Raw genomic sequence first — 21,524 nt, 5'->3', positions numbered from 1 at the left:
ATGTTACTGACCTTTGCAATAACACCACCTTTGGGTGTTACTGACCTCCTGTGACCACTGCAAAAAAAAAAAAAAAAAAAAGTGTGCAAGAATAACCCTAAGAATATCTAGACAGTGCTTAAATAATAACCATCAGGGAAAAAGTTTACCAGAGTTATTTTTTTTTATATTTATATTTAATAAGTTTTTATGGCTTCACATAAAATATAGGTATTGAGTAAGTTGGTTTGAAATTTTGGAAACTGGTTATAGCAGGTCAGATTTACATCCTAGCATGCTGGAAGGTTTACATCATGTCTCACTAAGAAGGTAATTGGCATTATTTGAACCCTGGGTCTTTGCCTTTCCATGTTTCCATGTCTTCTCCTTTCTGTGAAATAAAGAGCATATTTCATTCTCTAACTATAAATGTCTTCAGACATTACAGTCCCCTGCAGCTCTGAGTCACAAATCAAGTACTTATTACAGTCTGGACTCTCAGTATCTGACTCTGTTTTGATTCCCAAGTTCTGACTGCGATGAATGCTGTTGCTCTTCAGCAACAGCTAAATTAGTTTTAAAAAGCCACACAAACACTACAACCATATACTTAGTTTGCTTCTGTTGCAGAAAACTGATTAGCTTGTGATAAAAGAAATTAATGTTTGAAGGGGGTCAGAGAATGAATTAAATGAAGGTTCTGTAAGACTTTGTTTACATTTAATCAGCAGAATAAAGAAGAGCTACTGTTATCTTCTGAAATCATCCTTCCTGGTTGCAGGGTAGAGAGTCAGAATAAAGAAAGGTAATGCATTGACTTTATTAATGCCAGTGATAGTAAAGATAGTACCAAATGAAAGGCCACAAAAAAAGCCTCAGGGTCACTTGGCTAGATGAACTTGTAACAGAAGCATACCCACATTACACAAGAAATTAAAGCTACTCTGACAGTCAAGGTCTAAAGGGCCCAAAAGTTCAAAGCAAGAAATTTCACAGAAATTTTTAAGGATCTGGGATAATGTTGGATAAAACAATGTCTAAAGCTGCTCCTGTGTCATAACAGAGAAGAAAAAATCCTAAACTAGAATCCGATAAAGTGCGCCATTTGTAAAATTATTCAGAACAACTCTTAGATGTCTGTGATGCATCTTTCATTGTGGCTTTCTAAAATCTGTTTCTAGTGAATTATTCCAGAAAATAAGATGCTTCTACCCTCTCCTCTTGACAGCTGAGGTTCAGGAAATTACTGCAGTTCCTTTTTCCTTCCTTCTTCCTTCCCCAGAAGATCCATTTAGCCTCAGGTTGCTCTAAGCTATAGGTGTACCTACCATCCCTGCACTGCTGTTCAGATTTCCTGGATTCACCTTGGATCTGGCTTGCTGCCTTGCTTTTGTCTTATGATCCCTGGACTGTTCATAGGTTCTGTTGCTGTTACCACCCTGCTTTGCTTATCCAGCTCAGGGGCTGTTGGAGTGTGCCCTAGCAACGAGGGCATTGCTCATCCTGTGCTGTGGCTGCTCTCGGCTCCTGTTTCACCTTTAACCTTGGAGTTGTCCTGGTTTCAGCTGGGATAGAGTTGACTGTCTTCCTAGTAGCTGGTACAGTGCTATGTTTTGAGTTCAGCATGTGAAGAATGTTGATAACACTGATGTTTTCAGTTGGTGCTCAGTAGTGTTTAGTCTAAAGTCAAGGATTTTTCAGCTTCTCATTCCCAGCCAAGGCACAAGAAGTTGGCACAGGACACAGCCAGGGCAGCTGACCCAAACTGGCCAACGGTGTATTCCGTATCATGGGACGTCCCATCCAGTATAGGAACTGGGGAGTGGGGGTGGAGAATCGCCGCTTGGGGGACTGGCTGGGTGTCGGTCGGCAGGTGGTGAGCTATTGCCCTGCGCATCATTTGTACATTCCAATCCTTTCATTATTGCTGTTGTCATTTTATTAGTGTTATCATTATTAGTTTCTTCTTTTCTGTTCTGTTAAACCGTTCTTATCTCAACCCACGAGTTTTACTTCTTTCCCTGATTTTCTCCCTCATCCCACTGGGTGGGGGGGAGTGAGCGAGCGGCTGCGTGGTGCTTAGTTGCTGGCTGGGGTTAAACCACGACAAGAGTCCTGCTCTTGCTGCTCCCTGGTACTCAGTGGCCGTCACTCCTGTCAAAAGTGAATCTCTCTTAGACGTGAGGCACCTGAAAGCATTCAGCATACCATGCAAATAGGTATGCATGGAGGAGGCCAAGCGTACCGCTCTCACTATCAGCATACTTCGCTTACAAATTTGCCTTCAGTTATCTCTTTTCTTTCTTTTCCTTCTTTAGCTGCTCTTGCTTTTCAGAATCTTTCCAAAATGTGCTAGTGACACTTCCTCCATCATGCAGACACAAGGGTCTAGCTGTGCTACAGTCTATATGGCTTTGTAAGAGAACAGCTGAAGGCAGAAAATATCTTGCAGTTAGTGCTAGCAGAAATGACTGCAGAAATGGCCGAAGAGAGATTTGTGTAATCAAAAAGAGGGGGAAAAAAGTTAAGATATTGAGCTTTGTTTTGCACTATTCTCATTAGCTATTTTCTGCAACCTTCTGGAACTTCTCAGATCCTAGTTTCATGTCATACCCTTTTTCTTCTCTCTCTCATCCTTTATTTCTTGCCTTGTCCTTTTGTCCATCATCTTTCCTTCGCTCTTCACTTAATCTTCTCCTACCTACCTTTACATGCCATAAAGTTGTGAAACTAACTCAATGCTTGCTACTGCCATATAGCTCACTCATATGCATATTGTTCCCCATAGCCATATTCAATTAATTAATTTCAATGGCAGTATCTTACCTAGCTAGCGTCTCGTAAATTTTACCTTTCTCACCATTGCTCCAAGAGCCGGAGGAATAAAACACAGGAGAATATTCAGGCCATTTAATTTCTTTTACTATATATGTAAAGGTATGGTGTACAACCACAGGTGAGGGATTCTAGGAAAGCACTCTAATTAATTGGTTGAGAACAGATCTGTTCCAGAGATCCTTTACACCTCTCCTAACAATGTAGTTTCATATAACTTACTAAATAATGTGTTCCTCAGACACAGTTATGAAGTTTCACTTTTACTGCCCCAGCCATCTGCACATATATCAAAGACTTAATAATAGTCAACTACATCACCCAAAATGCAAAAAGAAGCGAAAAAAAAAAAAAAAAAAAAAGGTGTAAAACCTCTGCCAAATTTGGAGAGAAAAATATCAATTGTTTTTTTGGAAAGCATCAAGAGTTTGGAGGAGGCTAAAAGAAAAGATTATCTTCTGTTAGAAGACCTTTAAAAAGCAATCTGCATGCCAAATATTAAACACACATCTTTTGGTAAGTCTGTTGGATCTAGTGTATTCTTTCTCTGTTTCTCATAAAAATTACTTAAAATGTAGAATATTATATCTTATGAAGTTAAAAAAAATAGCATGCTAGTTTTAATGATCTCTATACAAGAAATGATTGTTTCCTTGTCTTTTTGGTAGCCTGTTGGTAAAGGATGTTTTATGCAGCCCAACAGAAGACTAAATTAATGTCTATAACAACTCAATCCGATTAAGAGATTTAAATTCTCTTAGGAAAAAAAAAATCATATAAAGTTAACCTTCTCACTTTGCCAAAATATTAAACGTGTTAGAAATGAAACTAGAGACATTTGGATTTTTGACATATTTACATGTAGATAGCTTTCCTCATCTTTCCTACTTAAAGATAAATGCAGCATGTAAGAAATAGATATCTAATAGACCAAGTAAATGGTTGGTCTTAAAAGCCTTTGAAATTATTGCATGTAGGCCAGCTGACTATCAATAAGAGGACTAATGATAGTGTATTATCAGCCCATATATGGAAGAGAGGCTCTGCAAGTTAAATGTTAATTCATATAAATTAAATTACATATTGTTCCATGTTTGATTAACAAAATCAGGGGAAATTACAGGCAAATTCCCAACATTTATTAATTTCGGAATAAAATTTTTGCTATTATTTAAGATAAAAAGTACAGTAACTTCCTTTCAATATGACTCATTCAAGGGAAGCTCAGACTGTTTGGCTTCAAAATATTAATCATGGTGCTACTAAAAAAATAGCATTATAAATTTAGCAAAACACCCTATTGATTTAAGAAAAGGATTACATAAAGAGTCTGTTGTTGACTCACTGCCAGCTACAGCCAGAGACAAATCAACATATTTTCACGGAGAATGTCTCGTGCTTGCAGTTTACAATCAATGAGTAGGACAGAGGTGATAATATATGACACTTTCTGCTGACACATTCATTTTGTATCCTAATATACCTCTGACACAAGTTACAAATGGTTGAAAGCAGAAACACTGAAGGAAGACATTTCTTTTCCCATCATGGGTCATGGCAAAAAAAAATAAAAATAATGAAAGTAGGTATCCATAACCTTTTGAAAAAGAATAGCTTAATATACCCTATTATTTGTAAAATACATTACAGGTGAGTAAGTTACTTCTATACATGAAATCTAAAAGACAAATACTTGTCTTGGTACCAAATTCTAAAAGATTTTTTTAAACATTTGATTGCATGACTAGATTTTACAGTATGCCCACTGTTCCCTAAATGTGATCATTTTGTTATGTTTATGAACATTTGGTTATACGCTTATCAGTGACTACAGGCCACTGGAACCCTTCCACTGCTATGATCTCAGTCTTGTTCTTAACAGAAGAAAAAACCCATAAAGGCGCAAGAAGTAAATTGGGAAAGTAATCTGAAGGCCAGATAGCTGGTCATGAGAGACACATCATGAGAGAGACATCCTTGAGACGAATGCCTATGGCCACAGACACCATTTAAATTCGTTTTTCATTTCCATTTCAGTCATTTTCAAGTTAAAATATATTTTTTCTAGCATGTGCTTTCAATGTTTTAAAATATGAACTGAGCATAGCTTACGTTCTGACAGCTAAAATAATACTTCTGGCTCTGTGCCATCCTTTGCCTGCAGCCAGGAGCACTCCCAACATGACTGCTCCAGGGAGCCTGGGAGTGCTAACACTGCCTGAACAGAAGATTTCATCGTAAGGGAGAAAAAGCCTCCTGCACTCTCCTAACCAGATGTATGCAGGCATATCACTTTTGGTAATTATCACGGCTATTCCTGCTTACTTAGGGCAACAAAAGAAGATGTTTCTGCTACTATTGTATCACAATTCCTCTAATAAAGCAGATAAGAGTTGCGATCACTTAAATGGGGCATGAGAGGTGGGATGCACGGATAGATTACAGGCATCCCAAATAAATGTATGGGACTCAAACCCCAACACATTTTGTTCGGAACTGATTCTGCGTGCTTCAGAAGAGCATGATTGTGACCCACAGCATGTGTAACACTGTTCAAATGCTTAATGCAATTTGTGTCTGAGAAGAGTGTATTTCAAAATCTACAGCAATGAAAATCTCTATTCATAAAATTACAAATGCCTTAGCAAGGTTACAGTACCAACTGCCTCTCAGAAGGGGGTGGGAGAGGGACAGAGTGTGCAGTTCTAAAAGAAAATTAAAGTGTCAAGTCTTAAAGACCAGTAGGAATACTCCATGATGTAAGCTGGCACATACACATGGCCTTGAGTAAATGATCATTTACTCCTTTTGAAGACGCCTTTTTCAATCAACTAGCTCTGGAGCTTTTAGGATCTGATCTAAAGTTTTATCAGCATACAACCACTTTTATCTAAAACAGTTATGCTGGGTTTTTTTAACCAATTTGCAGATTAACAAGGCCAAAGATGCAGAGACACTAGAGCTTGCATAAGTAGATTTTACCAGTCTCACAGATGAAATCTTTCAAGCCTCACCTGTCGAAGCAACACCACACAAACGTGATTACTTCCAGAGCCAGCACACACAGCTGCATGGCTGCGTTGCCAGTTTCAGACGTCTGCACCAACAGCCTACAAAGCCAGATTGATGTTTCACTACTTACCAGGACTGGGGGTTACAACATGATACGTGACTGTGCACTCAGACGAGCCCATTACAGCTTAATTGTGAGTGGGTTGCTGCTATATGTGCAACCGAACAGACTCAGCTTGGGTTTGGTACTCTGTGGGGGCTGATCCAGTTCCCTTCCTGGGAACCTGTACACTACTGATCATAAATCTTTGCAAATGGCCTGGTGGCTGCTGGGGTACAGCTGAGAGCCACAGAAGGTACACTCCAATATCTAGGAGCAAAGAATGCAAAAATAAAACATTTTAAAAGTACGACAGGCAGGCCAAACATTAAGGGTAAAAGAAACTGCTTTCCAGCTGTTATTTCATTACTTTTCCCTTTGTGTTACTTACAATTTTCTCAATAGTACAGTATTTTTTGCTTGCAGACAAGATGTTAATGTGGGAAGACCAAGTCTGCAAGACAGCAGAAATCCACTGCAGCACTTCTCCATTTCAGAGCCCTCTTCCTCAAACAGGCTATGCCAATGACAGCGCATGATACAGTGTGAAGCACATGGTCACTATACCCAATTGCCAGAACTGATATCTACTGTAGGAAGCAGAGGGCAGTATCTGAAAACTGTAACTGCTACTTATAGAGCACACGGATTTTGTGTTCTACACCTGTAAAACTGACCAGTCAAAGCTTGCCAAGAAAGAAAATCCACCAAAAATAAAGGAAAAGAAAGAAGGCAATGAAAAGTTAAAAAGACAAAGAAAGAACTCAATGCATATACTGTATGAAGGCAAGAATATCAGGAAGGTATCAATATGAGAGGGCATGCAAAACAGACACAGTAAATCAACTATAATTTTAAAATGCCTGATAATTAAAGAAGAAACAAAAGAGCAGACTGAGATTAGATTGAGGGAAGGAAGTCTAATAAGATTGTGGAAACTAGAGAAAAAAAACTAGTTACATGTAAAATGACTGAGAAACAGGATGTTACACACAGTGAAAGTTTGAAACATAAAAGTATATGAGCGTTCACTGTAGTTTCAGTATGAAGACACTATTTTTTTTAAATTTTGTGGAATAGAAGGAAAGCAGCAGCTTCTGATCTCCATATCAGTCTAAGCATTGGACTAAGAACAAGTTCAGAAAACAATGCATCTTCTCATCCTACTTATGGCTGCTCTCGGTGAAGCTCTTTGTCCAGTTCTTCCACTGAAGTTCTTCAGCTCCAACATTTTTCCTTTCTAATGACTGTGCTACACTGGCCATGTATTGTCCCTCTGATGAGAATAATAAAAGAAACAGAAACAGCAACTAACATTAACTCTGAAAACTCTGGTCCTACCATCTTCTTGAGGACAATTTTTTGTTCCTGCTTCATTGGCATAATGGAAGCTGACAGATATTTTCAATAGGGAAAAATATGTGAGAAAAAAAATTAAATATGCAAGAATTGGCAATATTACATCTTTCACACTTATTTTATTCAGTGAACCACTAACAATTGGAATTATTTGCTGGATTTGAAATTTATAATCTTAACATTTCTTAGAGTTATTCTAAAAATGACTTTCAATTTTTGTCTTAGCTTTTTGTCTGCCTATGATGCAATATCAAGTACTACTTACCCAGATCTTTGTATGATCCCACTCAAGCTAATTCATCTTAATATACAGAGAGGGTCTACGCTTTAAACAGATATTTAACTTTAGCTTTATGGATCAGGTTATCTATTTACATTTCCATAGTATTTTGATTTTTGTAACATATTCCTCGTTGGTTCATCTCTATTTTACTACTATATTAGGGTATTTTTTACATGGACTTTCTGGACTACATGCAGACCCAACACTACATCCTATTTTATTTTTTTAATGTAATTTTACAGCCTTCAAAAAGCATCAGTTGAAAAACTGAAGCAGAAGTAACTTCCAATAAAGAAGAAATGCTGATTGTTTTAGATCTCAGGGCCACCTTCATACTTCTTAATTATTTTTTCTCAAGCTGACTGAACCTCTGTATTAAATAGATATTAGTTATAACAAATGTGGTTGAAGAAGTGCTGACATTCAGAACACTTCTTCAGATGTTCATCAGTAAGGAAAATGAATGGCAGATAACCCACAGAACAGTAAATATCCATAATTAAAACAGCTACATTAGAATTTGTTTCTATGTCTTTGCACACAGTGTCTTTTTAACTCATCTAAAATGAGAGCCAAAGCAAAAAGGGAAAGATAGAATGAAAATTTACCAGAAAAATCCCGTTTCATTAACTACAGAAAAGAGCAGAATCAGAAGATGATCCCTGTTTCAAAATAATAGTAAGTTACTAATATTTTTGAAAAAGTTGTGTCAACATTCAAATGCGTGCACCACAATGTGAAATAACTAATTAGAAACAGAGCTAAGGTGTAGGTCTCTTATATCCTTCTCCTTGCATTAGCTTTCCATAGCTAAACAAGCAAGTAAAGAAATTCTTACCTGGTATGGATAATACTTAAGAAATCCAACGAAACAGTATACTCTTATAACTTTATTAATATTAGACTGTATTGCAGAACATAAAAAAATATTTTAAACACTGTCAGCTAAAGCTCTGTCAAAAATTTTACAATTTTAAGCTTTATTCAATTACCAAAATGGCATATATCTCTAAAAATAAATTTTCAAGAAAAATACTTGTTTTGTATGTTTTTTCTGTAGCATTTGAAAATATTTAAAAACAGTTACTCAATAACACAGAACATAAAGTTGAAACTGACTTAAATCAAGCCAACTTAAATGCAAGGACACGTAAATGGTTTTCATTAACTAAACTGAGATGTACAAAAAATATAAGCAGTATAAATTACACATTATTTGTTAATTTTATGTTAACAGGATTACATTCAAGGAATGCAGTTTGCACCAGTCTACTTCTAAGCCAATGACATTTTTAGGAAGGCCAAAATGCTGGTTTAGTCTAAAAAGAAACTTTTTTCTACATAAATAAAAAATTAAATACACCTAACTACTCAATATATACAACATCATCTTCATTTGAAATAGTTTTCATTATAAAATGCTATGCATATCTAATTTTCTGCTCAATATGGTAGCAGTTAAGTCTCAATACTTAACCTTAATGACCCCTAGTAGCAAATTTCACATTTATCTAAAAAATGGCAGTCTTGATTACATATTTTTCTGTTAGGCATATGAATGTTATAACCTTCACCAGCAGCACAGAATGAAGACAGACTGAACTCTTCCACCTAGTTCAGACTTTTCTTTATTTGCATGATCATGAAAAAATAACAGAGAATAGGTACAAAGAATTGAAAGAATAAATAATGCTTAAATCTGCAGAGGCAGTAAAAAAACCCCAAACTTTCACAGAATAATGAAGTTTTGGGGGTACGTTAGCCTACATAATCCATTGTTTTATGAGGGTGAAAGGATGTTCACTGTGTTTCAACTAAGAAGTGCTCTGCATGGGTTTTGAACTCAGCTGATTTATACAGACCTTTCATGGGCCTGCCATGTAATACTTAAGCTGAGATATGTTTTTTGAGAATATTAACTTATACTCAAATAAAAAGAAAGGCTGCCCAAATTATGCACATCTCAAATTTAAAATAATGTAACAATAAGTATCTTCCATGTCAAGATGCAGAAGTTACATACTGGGGCAGGAAATATGTACCTTCTAGTTTGACGATGGATGACGGGAGTTAGAGCAAATTTGGAGAATTGTACATGCTTGAGTAGAATTTTCTGCTAGACCTGAATGCTGAAGCTTCTTTTCAGCTCTGAGAGAAGACAGCAGAATGACCTTCCTAATTGGATGTCCATGTCCACTGTAAATGGAAAAAAATGGTATCAGTTCAAGCATAACATAGTAATTTACAGGGAAAAAAGCTACCTGAAAAATTTCCTTAAAATTAAATGAGCAAAATATGGCCATAACTTCTGTGCTGTGTGAATAAAGATTAAGTGCACCTTCTCTGACAGGTAATGAGTATGTGTTGGTCATGCACAATAAGATCTAGATGCAATGGACAGAGAGGGAATGAACAGGAAACCCTCAAACATACAATAGTCAGGGAATTATACACACTTATTACATCTATCTAAAAATTCTTAATAGAAGAAATATTCAATACTGAAAGCCAGCAAAAGTTACTTAAGTTTACTATCTGAGGGCAAGGCATATTTCAATGTAAAAATGGAATTTGTTTCTCCTCCCCTCCATTTCTCTCATGCAAGGGGCCATCAGTTACAGCAGTAACAGTACAGCAATTTGTAGGACTATTTGAATCCCTCAGTCCAACTAACAAAAGACAGAATTATTTCTCAGTCATAGCCTAGCAGAAACTCTTCCACTCATGTTGCCAATTATCTCCACCTCAGTTGTTGCCCTCTACAGCCATTGTGTGCAGCAGGTATTAACTAACTCCACCCCTCAACAGAGCAATACTCACTCCTGGCCTCTGACCAGCTACATTTTTGTGTACTTCATTTCCCAGGGCTTTTACTTAGAAATCCTGTTCCACCAGTACTCAAACTTTGGCTAAAGCTCAAAACTTTATGCCTTTCAGCTGCATTTCGCAAAACTCTTAATACTTAAACCACTCCAGATTAAATTATCATTGCAAATGTCACCAAGTTATCCAAATTGCTGTTTTTATTCTAACAACCATTCTAGATCTTCAGGTTTTCATATCCAGTACCCTGAAGTGAGCAAACACTACACCTTTTGCCTGATCATTTGGTATGAACTTACTGTTCTGCAAGTGTGAATACCACCCATTTTCCGATACTGATCTCTGGTGTTTCTCATTCCTTTCCTCAATGGAAAACTGATTAGCCAAGCTCCTGCAACAAGTCCTGACACCTGTGTGCTTTTAATTCTTCAAAACACCATAAGCAGCCTACTTTCCTCGCTCTCCGACTCCCCAGTCTCTTGCCATTCCTCCAGCCCCCTCTGCAACCAAACACGAGACGATGCCTTAGAAACCTCGCTTGAGACCAGGGCTCACAATGACCCAAAACCTTCGATCACCTCGGGCTTCCACTGAGGCCCCAGGCTGCCTCGGCCTCCTCTTAGTCCTGCCTGTTCCTTTCCACAGCGCTTCCTCCTTTCTCAAATTCCTGAGCGCTCCCTGGGATCTCTCCTCCTCCCTGTAGTTTTTTCAAACTATCTCATCTTTCAGAGCATCGGCAACATCAAAGCCCGAAGCCCCTTCTCTCGGGGGGCCGGGGGGCACCGCCACTTTCGGACTCCCCTTGTGAGAGGCCCTACGGAAGGGGGATCTGAAGAGACGCCGGCCTCCCCCTTGCCCCTGCTCGTCGGAGAAAGGCGAAAACGCCGTAAAATTAGGAGGCCCGGTGAAAGCAGAGCAATCCCGGACGGACACGGGGCACCTCGCACACGTTTTAAACACCGGGCCTGAGCAGCGGCGCGCCCTCCCTCGCCCTCCGGCCGTGGGGCGGCTCCTCCCCCCGCGGCCGGCCCGGGCCCCGGCCCCCGGCCCCGGCCCCCGGCCCGTCCCTCCACTGCGAGAACCCTTCCTCAGCGGCTCACGGGAGACAAGCGGGCCGCCTGCCACGGGCGGTGGGGACACGGGCGTCGCGGCCCGGCCCGCTCCCAGGAAGGGGTTTCCAACCGGGCGGGGGAGGGGAGAGCCTGTGGCCTGGCGCTACCGAGAGGACAAGGATCCCCACGTCCCTAGGCGACTGGTGACGAGGCCGTGAACGCCGGCCTCCCATTGGCTCTGGCGCTGGCAAAGCGCGGCCAATCACGGCTCGAAGCAGAGCGGCTCGCCTCCCCCCCCTCCCCCTTTCGAGCCGCCCCGTGGCGCGGAGGGGGTTTGGCCGCCTGCGGAGGCGCAGGGTCACGTGACCTTCTGTTTACATCCTCTCAGCTGTTGGGGCCCCTCCTCCCCTCGCCGTCTCTCGCACCGACACAAACGGCGGCGGCGACCCGCGGACCCCTCCGACGTGCGGGCCGGGGGAGGGTAACGCCGGCGGCACGCCGCCCTCCGCTCGCAGCGGCCCCCGCTCCCTCGGCGATCGCCCCCGCTGCTGCGCTCCGCCGGGGCGACGGGAGCGCTTTCCCGCCTGCATTTCTCCGCACCCCCCCCCCCCCCCCCACCCCACCCGCCCCCGGCCCCAGGCGGGTCTCGCCGCTGCCGCCCCGCGCAGGGTCCGGGGCCCGCTGCAGAACGGGTGAGTGTCCCGCGGGCGGGTAGGAGGGGGCCGGGCGGAACTGCGCTCCCCGGCTGCGCCGTGCGGCGCGGAGACCGCCGTCGGACAGCCGGGACGGTGAGTTGGGGCGGCGGGGGAGCGCGGCCCGCCGGCCCCCGGCCCTCCCCTCGCCTCCCCGGGCGCTCCGGTTCCCATTGTCCGTTGGCCGCGCACGCAGGCGCGTGCCCTGCCGAGCGGGGGGGGGGGGGGGGAGGGGGAAGGTTGTTTTCGCGCAGCCGGGACGGGGCGAGGGCTTGCCGCCGCTCGCCTCTGCGGGGTGGGGACGGACGGGACGGGCAGTGTGTGCGTACGCCCTCGGCAGCCCATTCCTCCTCCTCCTTCGGTCGGTTCCCCCCCCCCCCCCCCCCCCCCAGCGTCCTTTCGCCGCCTGCGTAATAAATAATCTCTGGCCCAAAAAGGGGTTGGGAGGAGAGGTGGTTGGTGCGGCTGCCACGACCTCGGGGCAGGTGTGAGGGGACGGGGACGAGAGAGAAGGTTCCAGGTGAGGGCTCGTCTCCCCGCTGTGGCTCTGCGCCCTGCCTCTTCCCCGTGACGGCTGGGGTGTTGTTTTGGTTTTTTTACCTTGGAGGAAATGCAGTGAGAACGGGAGCTTGTCCGTCCGTCCCCGTCCCCCCCCCCCCCCCTCCCGAATCCTTGTAACCTCAGCGTCTTGCGGGGGCTGCGTCTTGCAGGCCGAAGCATTTTGGAGGAGGCAAAAGGGAGCGTGAGACAACATTTTGTTCTGTTTCAAGAAAAACCGGTGGGCTAGGGAAGGGTGTCTCTGCTTTCGGGAGGGGAGGTGGTGTGGCAGCAGCGGGAGGAAAATACTTTGTTTACATAAGCGAAGTACCTAAAACGCAGGGTAAGTTTGCCCTCCGGCCCGCACGCCGCCGTGGGCAAGGCGGCGGTGAGCGGCCCTGGCGGCAGCCGCGAGGGAAGGAGAAGGCTGCCGCTGCCCCCCGCCTTGCCATAAACGCACATTCTGCCTCTGTTTACATTGTGGTCTCTGTTTTGGCTGGGAGCAGCGTAAGGGGAGGAGCAGGAACTCGCTCCGGGGCAGCCACCTCCTCCCTTCTCTGTTTTCTTTGTTGTTATCTGTTCGGGGGAGACGTCCTGGGGACACGTCTGCCTGTAGCAGAGCTGCGGCCGATGTGATTCCTCTTCGGACCGAAACCTCGGGCCGCCTTCTTCTGTGCATCTGCGGGTCTCGTCTCTCCTGCTTCGTCGCCCTCCTCCCCCCTGCCTCGGCAGTTCTCAGCGACTCGCAGTGAAGTTGGAGGAAGGGGAAGGGAGGGCGGAGGGGGAAGGAATCTTGGCATTTATTTGATACGCAGTCAGCAACCTGGGCCTGATTTGTACAGCTCTGTCGTCTTTGACAGCAAAAGGGAAAAAAAGAAAAACCACCTATGGTGGAAGGACGGGGCGGGGGGGGTGGGGTGGGGTGTTGTTCACTTTTCTTGGTGGAAGATGAAGGAAAACATCTTTAGGGTCTGCATGAGAGAACAGATGGAAGTACTGAACTGGTGCAGTGTGTGGAGAATGCTCGTGTCCTTGCAGGACTTGCCCATGTAGCCACTGTTCTCCTAGTGGGTATTTTTTACTCCTGTCAGGTAAAAGTCAAGCACAGTTGAACTGCAAGACTTTAGCAAGGAAGTAAGGTGTCTTCTCATAATAAGCAATAAACTTTGAGACACACACAAAAAAGAGACACAGGTAAGGCTAGTCAGCACTACAGTGAATTAGTGAAGATACTCAATCCCTCTTGACCATACGCCTTCTGTATTACAGAGAATGCTTTTAAGATGCAAGATGAAAAAAATCTAATGCTTAAAGTTAGTAAATAAGAGTGTATTCTGAGAATGCCTTTGTAACCATAATTCATTATTCTTGCAAATGAATCATAATATGTGTGATACATGTTTTTTTTTCCCCCCACAGGACCCTTACCTTACTCTGGGCAGACTATCTCTGGAAGGAATCAGGCTTGGATAAATGGAGCTGTCTTCTGCAGAACTCCAGCCTGATTTGTTGGGAAAGTTTGAAAAATATTTAAATGTGTAGGTGGAGAAATGTGTGAAAGATCTATTGGTATTTTAACTGACTTTGGGTGAATAAATATAATGTAACGATAGGAATGTAAGAAGTACGTGAGTGAGGTCAGAGAGCCACAATGAGGGCTTTGGAGATGGACACTTAGCCAGATGTTCTGTACAACAGTCAGTGTCCCTCAGAATTGCAAGGAAAAACAATTGGATGTTGTTGGGAGATCTGCAGTGAGTAGACTGTCATGAAATCACAGAAACAGAAAAAAGTATGTAATACTGGGCAGCCCTGGATGGCCAAATGTTATCACTGGGTCTGTGCAGGATTAGGTTCCTTCCCTGCATAATCTCTGATCTTCACTGCAGAATTCTTGTAAAAATCTTTCTGTTGTTCCTAATTGGCTTTCTTCCTGGGTTTTCTTCATCCAATCTCAGACTTTGTGTTGTGACTTGCTTTAGATACTTGACCAGCCAGTTTGAATTTTGCCGTACTCTCTTTATATATTTATGAAGTCTTGCCATTTTTATAGTCCTAATCTTGGCAGATCGGTGATTTTTATTGCTCAGTCTTCTGTTCGCCTGTCAGTGACTGCCCCAAGCTGCAGCAGCTCCTTTTGAAGAGGCTTCTGCCTAACAGGAGACTAACAATAGGACCCGACTGCCAGATATGTATTGTAGTTTTCCATGCCTGTACTGGACCATACCAGAGCAGTCACTTGGCTGTGTTTCTGGAAACTTGAAGTGTGGTTCCTTTCAGCTGGTAAGTGTGTATTCTGAAGCTAAAGGTAGACTGAAGAATAATACCAGTGCAGATGGAAGTCTCCAAAGAACATGTTGGCTGTGAGTTTTTTAGGCAAATTTGAAAGAAAAAAGAGTAACACAAAGATCAAATTTGGAGTTCCTACTGCAAGACATGGTTAGTAATACAGGTTTGTTTTGTTTTTTTCCCCAAAGATGCTCCCAAAACTCAATATAAGCAAGATAGTTTTTCCATACAGTGTTCCAGAAAGGTTTATGCCAGGAGTTTTAAGAGTTTCCCAAAACAAATACATTAAAAGCAATTCTGAAATAGTTAGGCAGGATGGGAAGGCTCATCCAAGTATTCAGTGCATTGTAAGAAACACCTGAGAATACAGTCATTGTTTCTGGATGAGAAGTGTCTTTACATGCACCTGTTCCTTTCATTTCCTGCTTTGTTCCCATCTTCAGCAGGAATGTCACAGAGATCTGCTATTTTACCCTGCTGAACTGAAAGTGATGCTCTGTAGCTGATCATTAATCAGCTCTCTGTGTAAGGAAAGTGCCTTGATGTCTACAGCACTTGGCACTCTTGAATGCAAACATCATTGAATATTACCTCATTTATTTTACCTACTTAGAATGTGAATTCCTACAAGCAAAAGTAGGAAGCATATGTGTGCCATCTTGTTTTGCAAATGAGTAATCAGGTACGTGACTGGCCTAAAGGCACTCTAGGAATCTTCTGGTAGGGTCAGAAGTTGATCTGTATGCTTCATCTTCTCCAACCAATGACTGAGAAATTTTTTTGATGGAGAATTCTTTTAATGTATCTGGTTGCAGAAGTGAGATCACAGTGTTCCATCTCTTCCTTTTATGGATTTCTAGGGAGTAAAGTGAAGTATTTTATATTAAATATTATGGGTATAATTACATTAAAACATCAGGAAATAACTGCAGTGTTCCAGTTCCTTTGGGACTTCCTTGTGTGCAGTGGATGTTAATGAGAGCCTTCAGGGCTGCTTAATGCAAGCTCTTAGAGCAGTTGCTGCTGCTGCTATGTTGTTTAAGAAAACTGGGCTGGACTTCTCGGCCTTGAAGAAAGGGTAGAATTTGTAGCAGGTTAGGATGCTGAATATCGTTTTTTGCAGGTCTGAAAGATAAGCTGACTGCCGTTCAGAACAGTAGTGTTAGTTCTTTGTCCTGGCCAACTATATGTTTCAGAGTTAGTGTTGCTACTGCAAAGTTGACAGAGATGTTAACTAATCCCAAGGAGCTTGAAATCCTGATGAATGTGTGTGTTCTTGAATGTACTTCTGATGAGAAGCTTACTGGGAACATTGAAAGTAAAAAGTAAAGTAGAAGTAAAGGAAAAGTAAACTGAAAGTAAAGATGTCCTTTAACAATGGCACTTAGTCCTAAGAAACTTATTTCTGAAAGCAAAACTATTGGAAGTTGTATCTAGAGAGCAGCTGTGGTGTCCATCATTTGTATGTTGCAACTACAATTGGTATGTGATTTATTTCTCAATTTTATTAGTCCTTTAAATTGAAGCACAAAAATATAATTTGTCCTTCATTGTGAAGAGAAAGCACTGGTTTAGAAGTCATCATAGAGCAGTTAAAAAAAAAAAAAAAAAACAACAAAAAAACCTCAAACTCCACAGCCTTAAAATAGTTTAGATGTGACATCAGGAGTCACCATGGTAACTCTCAGGCTACAGATTCTGGTGTATTCTCATGTGGAGGAGTTCTAGAGCAGGGAGGTGATCGTGGAGCAGGAGAAAACTGCCCCTCTGGTTAGAAGGCTGTCTTGTGGCAGAGAAAGACTTGGAGCTTAAAAGATGCATTTAATGAAGGCTAATTCTGGAGTTCTGGTTTTGTATAATGTTTAGTGAAGAAAGGATGTAAAGATCTAGTTTGTTACAAGTGCAGAACATAGAGTTCTGCGTTGCACGAAGTTGAAGATTTAAGGTACTTCAAGTGTTGTTAAGGTGATGTAAAATACTGAGTCTTAGAATTTCTCTCAAGTATTGCATTTCACTCCAGATTTTCTCAAAGTAGTATTTGCTCAGCATACAGTTGCAAAACAAATGCTGAGTTTGGATTTGCAGTGTTTCTAGCATGTAAAAGAAGACAAGTGGAATTAGCGTTTAAAAACTTGTTTGAGGAAACAATCCAGAACTTGCCAACAAACCCCTAAAATAAGGTTTAAAAACTAATTTAAAAACTAACAGGCTGAGAGCAAGCAGTTTGATAATGATGTGGGATGTTCAGAATCCTGTGTGAAGGACTTTTATGTGAAAGTGCTATAGGGCATCTGAGTTGTCAGCATGGAGCTGTTAGATATGAGATAGGGTCTACTGAGGGCCTGTGTTCTTCTGAAGTTAAAAAAAAGATGGCAGGCAGAATGAATTCAAGTAGAGGTAGCTGAGCAGTTAGAAAAGGGGCAGTCTTTGTCTTGGTTACTAACACGCACCCTTTACTGGAGATGGTGTGTGTTTATATGCACAAATGCACAAAGAATATGTGTACAACCAACCAGTTGTGCAGCAACGTAGTGACTGTGAACAGGATCTCAGTCCTGAGAGTTTTTTAGAACCTGGTGGTGACAGGCTGCACATTCAGTTCTGGTCACAAGTCAGAGCATCTCCAGGTTCGTTCTTTTGGTCTCTCGTCTTAGGAGTCTTTTGGCCGAGGATGCCTTAACTTTTATCTGGTTGCTTTTCCAGTCCCAACTGTTGTGTTCCTTTCAAAGGACACATCCCTCAGCTTTACGTGGTTTGTGTTCTGCCTAGGAGTCTTAAATCGCACAACAGCAGCAACACTTCTTGCTTATTTGCAGGGAAGCAAGGACAGGATGTGGGCAGAAGAGTTTTCTCTTGTGTTACTTAACACTAACTGTTGCCATATCATAGGCCAAGTAGCCTATAGTTAGCATAAGAACCTACAATAGCACTAGAGGTCTGTTTAAGCACCTGAGTCACATCACAAGTATCAAAGGCTTGCTGTTATTACAAAAAAACTTTTCTTTGCACGATTTCTAAATAGGTAACGCTTATTAAAGCTGTCAGTAATCATGATTATTTCTTCATATTTTTTTAACAATTGGCTTGTTAAAGTCTTAAATGATAGGTGCATATTTCTAATGGCAAATTAAGCAATCTTGAAAACTATTTTCAGGATGAATAGCAGCAACTTTGTGACACTGGATAATGTTTCACCAGGAGGCATCTAAATGTCATTGGGAAGGTTTTTTTCTTTTTATTTTCTAGCTGATGTCTACAAATGTTTATAGATTTAGTGGTAGCAATTGGAGTAAAATCAGAGTTCTTGCACGGTACTAGTTTAAGATGTTGTGAAAGGCACTACGCAGTAGTAGACACAAAATACGTGTGCTCCTGAACGTAACTTCACAGTATGCATGTTGATACTATCCTTCAAGCAAAACAAATAGCATTTGCTATCAGTTCCTGTTGCCTTCAGGAGTGAAAGGGAACTAAATTTCAAAGAGAATGTCTAAGAGATGACATGTCTGTCTTAATTATTTGTTCATATTTTTTAAAAAAATGACAAGCTGCTTCTCCAAAAAGAGATACCTCCATCAATGTATGGCTTCCATAAGTGTAGTGGTAGTCATTGGAATTTTTTATGGTAATAGTCAGCTAGTGAATTGCATCCAGCAATTGATATGCCTGTGGTGTCCCTGTCCTAAATGAAAGGCTTGATTCCTATAAATGGTTGTTTTAACATTGAATGAGGAATTAGGACCATGTGGTTGGGAGAATGAGAAGTGGTTACTATTCTGAGAATTTATTTGGGTTATTTCTGTAGCAAATGTTTTCAGTGGATATTCAGGAATTACCATGTGGTTTTCTTTACAAATATTCGAAAGAAAAAGCCAAGTAATACTCTTCAACCCAGTCCAGACCACTGTGCTATAAAATGTTGTATATATCAAAGTTAGAGAGTTGGAGCCACTATCCTGGTAATCATATCTTCAACACGGTTGTTTTTGCTTGATAGGTATGGCTAAAAGGTATGTGAGTTAGCATTGCTGAAAATGAACTCTGAAGTTCACTAACAGAGATGCTTAATTTCAGCAAACAAAGCAAAAGGTTAATATTCCTGCAGTACTAATAATTTCAAGTAATCAGGAATGCTGTGAGTATTTCTACTAGGACATCAGTTTGCCATTAAAGGATTGGATTTCCATCTGAAATCTTTGCCTAAGACCCATGAAGTTCTTGTTTACTATGTTCTTCTTGTTGGATTCTGGCAGGTAGGGTTTTGCTGGGACGTGTGACCCTGCTGTTTATTTGCGAAGCTCTCCCCTTTACCCTTTTGAGAATGAACTGTGGTTTTGTTTCCATTCTGTGTAGCCACCTGCTGTCTAGTTTCTTAAGCTTTGCTGTGTTCTTCCTTCAGGAAACTCTAAATTTGGCATCATTGCAGCCAGGAGGTCAATGAAACTGGAAGGACACAGAAAAGTTGAGTTGCTGAGTTTTTGTAACTTCTGCTGAGCTGACAGTTGCAACATTATAAATCCCATAGGCCTTAGTCTCTGTTTATTTCAGTTAATTCATTAGGACAAAAACTCATTACTGCTGAATTTCCTGAGATTCTGCAATGCTTTCTGGATGTCAGAAAAAGTCAGTGTAGGATTTGACTTCTCGATTCTGGGGGGCTCTGGATAAACTGGAGTTGTTCATTATATAACTACAGCAGGTTATGTGACTGTAGCAGCCTCTTGTGTTATATTTGTAAACTACATTTCTCTCAGGTGAAAACCATGTGCTTTGTATGACTGAAAAAAACCTGATGGGGTAGGATTATGCAGCTGAAGATACACTGTGCAAGTGCACAGCTGCTACATAAGCAATGATAAAAGGTTCTCAAGTTTCATTTCTTGGTGAAATATTTGTATGAATATCTTGAAGTGGTCACTGAAGCTTTCCCAAATGCTCCAAATCCCCTTCAGACTACATCTGCTATTGTTTGCACTGTGAGTAAATCATAACTTTGGAGCCATATTTGCATTAGTACTTGATTCATACCTGGAGACAAAGAAAAACAGTAGTACAGAAACATTTTCAAGTTAAAAATGTGCTTATGTATTTTGGTTTTGGCTTTTAAAGAAGGGCTATAAGGGGTTTTGTTCCGAGTATTTCAAGTTCTTAGTTTAAGCATGCACAACCCCAGATCCAGCCAATAGTGAGGCTGAGCACATATTCTCAGTAGCACAAACACACATGTATTCAGCATGTACTTACATAAATGCTTAGTTGGCCACCACACCAACACAGAAAGCACAGTGCTAATGCAAGCGCAAACAGCGCTAGTGGCCTTATCCTGTTGACTTTTCTGGATGGTCAAGCTGAATGTCTGCTAGTGACAAATGCATGTATATAGTATGGATCCTTCCAGTTACTGGGATTAGACACTTGTTCTACCCTGCAACTGGCCCTTGGGTTCATTTATTCCCCATTGCCTCTTAGATACGCACACAGTCATGCTCAGCCACCAATCCCAAACACCACAGGTTCTCTAGCAGTCGCCTCCTTCAGTTGCCTCACTTGGACGGTCTGCCCCATCCCTGGTTCCCAGGCCACACTGCTGGTTTGCTGGCTAGTCCAGCTTGGTATTCCCTGTGATTGCACCTTGACCAGCAAAAGCTAACCCCCTTCTTTGTTGGCACCACAGACCTGCGGGCCCCTGTGACCTGTGGTGTGACTCTGCTTGTCAAGTAGATTGACGTGCACAATGAATAGAGCCCCAGGAAAAGAGTTACAAAAGGAGGTTAATGAGCAGACAGGACTGACAGCAGTGATTTGGGGCAGAGCACAGCTAGACACACATACTGACCTGCAACCTGTTCACAGGTGACCTGTCCCTCTTGTCACCATAGCTCTCTGTTTTCCCATGCTTGTTCCTCCCCAAGCTACTTTGATCCCCCCCTTTCCCAACCTTTGGTTCCTGCTCTAACCATCCCGTAACAGGACTCGTGCGATTCCCAAGTGCTTTTTCCCTGCATCCCATGATAAATCTAGTAACCCTGTAAGCAGTGACATCTCTCTATTTGAAAAGTGCCCTGGAGAGGCTGGGTGGTGGTGGGGATGTGGGGAGAGCCAATGGTTCTCCTGCAGTAGCCCTGGGAGGAGCTGGGTCAGGGCGTTAAGGTGAGTTCACCAACCCACAAGCGTGCATCTCTGCTCCTTTGTCTGTGTGTGGAACAGGGTTAACTTTGCTATGTGCTGGCAGATAATCTTTAATCGTTTGCAAGCCCAGTTGAAAATTTATGGAAGTTGTTGGCTGGCTGTAGATGTGTGAATTAAAGTGATATGGTTACAAAAGCAATACTTTGAAATGTTACCTCAAAGTAGGGTTTTTTAATAGCAACAGGAGCAGGGAGAATGCTAGAATGATTGCATGAAACTTTGTGGAACAGGCTTTGGTAACAGTCTTAAGGCTGTAACCTTTTAAATTGTAAAAAAAGGTGTTGATTCCCCCCCCCCCCCCCGATGACTTGCATATTTGTGTAGAGACTTCTTTGGTATACTTTTAAAATACATTTAGTTCATACTTGATTTGT

The 21,524-nt window shown here is 41.9% G+C and overlaps 1 protein-coding gene across 7 annotated transcripts in view; it reads left to right on the top strand.

The window, feature by feature from the left end:
* The first annotated feature begins 12,057 nt into the window (after positions 1–12,057).
* Positions 12,058–21,524, top strand: part of PCMTD1 (protein-L-isoaspartate (D-aspartate) O-methyltransferase domain containing 1) — a 45,604-nt gene continuing 36,137 nt past the window's right edge. Inside the window, exon 1 of one of the 7 annotated variants that reach the window (XM_049817350.1) lies at positions 12,058–12,135. The gene's annotated coding sequence lies outside the window, so the exon portion shown is untranslated. Of the gene's footprint in view, positions 12,136–12,188; positions 12,232–12,581; positions 12,656–14,095; positions 14,211–21,524 lie in introns of those variants that run through there. The other 6 variants (XM_049817394.1, XM_049817402.1, XM_049817368.1 and 3 more) reach the window with 6 other exon arrangements.

Source organism: Accipiter gentilis, chromosome 2 (assembly GCF_929443795.1).
Source record: "Accipiter gentilis chromosome 2, bAccGen1.1, whole genome shotgun sequence".
NCBI classification, from domain to species: domain Eukaryota; kingdom Metazoa; phylum Chordata; class Aves; order Accipitriformes; family Accipitridae; genus Astur; species Astur gentilis.
The sequence above is the reverse complement of the archived record's forward strand: the minus strand, read 5'-3'. Positions and strand labels throughout refer to the sequence as shown.